Here is a 2,947-nt window from a genome sequence, read left to right on the forward strand (position 1 = left end):
AAGTATTTATTTCTTCTGAGTTAGAAAAGTCCTTTAATGTCCTTTCATATCACTTTCTGATCTCTGAAATGAGAGGCAGAATTCCTTCCTCTCATTTATTTTAGAAGCAATTTCTCTAGAAAGATGTAGGACATTATTTGTGCTGTGAATATCAAACACTATCCATTAGCCTAGACAAGTCAGCAATAGTCACTGATTCCTGCTTTGGAAACTAATGTAAGCCAGATACTAGTGTAAGAAATAGGCATTGAATGTGAAATATGATTTCCAGGTTATGTTATTTGAGATACTCAAATACTTAGCAAATGGTATGCATTAATTACCTTTCTGTTGTTGTGATAAAATACTTTGACCAAAAACCCAAACAGAAGGAAAAGTTTATTTAAGCTTATGATTCTAGCATGGGAGTCCATAACGGTAAGGAAGGTATGGCAACAGGAGGCAAGCACAGAAGCCTGACTGGTCACATTTCAACTCTCACACAGAGAGAGCAGCAACTGAAGTGGAGCGTGAGGGCACAAATTTTCGAAAACTGCCCCTAATGACTTCCTCCAGCAAGGCTTCTGTCCTCAAGTTCCATAACGTCCCCCAAACAGCACAACCAAGTGTTTAAATAAATTGGAGAGAGAAGCAGAAGACACAAAATATAAATCTCTGGCCTCAAACTGTATGGTCTTAAACACCCAAAAAGAAAGTATAACCAAAGAGTAAAGTCATCAGTATATTTCTTTAAGAGTTCATTAAGAGTTCAAGGGATTACACTTCCCAGATATTAGGCTTAAATCTATATAGAAAATTATTCAGACAATTATTTCTCATTGATGATTTTGTTCCTAACCAGAAAGTGCTGCTCAGATGTAAGACTTCAAATCTTCGTCTCTAATACTGTAGTGCCCACCTGTAGCTAAGGGAGACAACCAGCTATTGTTCTAAAATGATGGATAAATTTGTTTTCTTCCCCATCTAGACGCCTTTGAGAGGGAACTGACACTGATTCTAACCACTCCAGCACCTATCAAAATACCTGAAAGCAAATCCTGAGTCCAGTACTCTAGAGTCCAGCTTTGGAAGACAAAAGAAAAATGAGGAGGAACCCAACAGAGAGTCCAATGGCTCTGAAGGGGTACTCCAATTGCCTCACCCTGTGTGAGCATGGAAGAAGCCAGAGCGGTCTGCGTCATGATTCCCTATTGGCAATTTGGGTAACCTCTTTAGAGGATGGTTTGATAAGTAGGAGGTAGGAATTGGCTAGGCAGTTAGGGTAAAAGACCCCCAAAGAAAAGTAGCCACTTTCTTGGCTAAAACTCACAACGTCCTTGGGCCTCTTAGCAACCTACTCCATTCCAAAGGCCAAAAATGTCAAAAATATTTGGGAGATTTTTATCTAGTCCTTAAAAGATTTTAGGGTTACCTCTTCATAAGGGGGACTGTTAGAGTAGCCAAAAAGCCCCATAAAAATCAATAAATCAAAAAGAAGAAAGAGTACATGAAGTTATCAGAAAAAAAGTGATGGAGAGATATGGGAGGAGTTGGAGGGGAAAGAGTGGGCATGGATTTGATCAAAACACCTTATAGGCATGTATGAAATTCTCAATAAATTATTTATTTTAAAAAAATCTGGCCTCCACACGTGTATACAGGCATGCATACACCCACACGCATACCTAAATATATCTCATGAAAAAAAATAATAAAAACAAGTATCCTAGACCTCTGTGCATTGACAGAAATTATTCCATAGCTAGCACACTGTGTCAACAACAAATTTTAAAATAATACTGTGGCCCTAATTTATGAAAAGAATATAGATCAGTACACATAGGATAAAGCCTAGAAGTGGTACACCCAAATAGCAAAATAGTAAAGAGGTTGTCTACAAGACTGAGATATCCATTTCTTTCTTCTTGATATGTTTTCTCAGTGATTAACACATTTAGTAGTAGGTAATGACATTTGGGGGGGGCTTTTTGAGACAGGGAGTTTCCTGTAACCCCAGCTGGCCTGGAACTCACTATGTAGACCAGACTGGCCTTGAACTCAGATAGAGCTGCCTCCCTCTGCCTCCCTAGTGCCGGGATTAATGGCGTGCACCCCTGCTTGTTATCTCAGTTTTCAGACTAAAATACATTATCACAGTCCATGAGTCACCTGCCCTGCTTGTATCCTGATGTTCTGTTTACTGCTCCATGTCCCTGGGAACATGAAAAAAGCTCTATTTGGTACAGTTATAAGCCCCATTTTAATTTCTGAGAATCTTATAATGGTAGTATTTATACCTTAGTGAAATCTTAAAGCATAATTACCCATTCATAAATCTTTACCATTTTTGGGAAATTGGAAAATATGCTACTTTGGGATTTAGTACTTCAGTACTTTTCCATTCTAGCACTAACTTGTTTGGGCAAATTTCTCCAAGTCTTCTTCGGATCCATTGGAGGGGTTTCAAAGGCTCAAAACTACATGAATATAACATCTCTCACTCAAGGATTTTCTTATCTGGTTTCTTTCTCTCTTGAAGATTATAATTAAATGTGAAATACTTTTCTTGCTTTTGGTAGATATAAGATGGAAGGTCTGGAGTCTAAAATATGTACATTTGAATCTTTAATACTAATAAATCATGTGACCTTGGACAAATTACTTTTTCTGAGGTTCATCTTTAGCACCTTAAAATAAGCTAATAAAATTGTCTACCTCTTAAGATTAAAGAGATGAGATGTTTCACTTAATCCCTTAGCACAAATTTTGAGATATAAAAAATATTTGACAAAGGTAAGGTTTTGTTAATCATTGGTTAGAGCAGTTTTTTACCTCTACTCCAGGATTAAGCCCTGGCAGAGGGAGAGTATATGTAAACCGAGATGAGGAAAACTACAAGTTTGTTAAATAGAAAGAGATATATTGGTGATAAATGAGAATTTAGTGAAATGATGGATAAAGTGGAAAT

Source organism: Nannospalax galili, unplaced genomic scaffold, assembly GCF_000622305.1.
Source record: "Nannospalax galili isolate Female #2095 unplaced genomic scaffold, S.galili_v1.0 scaffold1082, whole genome shotgun sequence".
NCBI classification, from domain to species: domain Eukaryota; kingdom Metazoa; phylum Chordata; class Mammalia; order Rodentia; family Spalacidae; genus Nannospalax; species Nannospalax galili.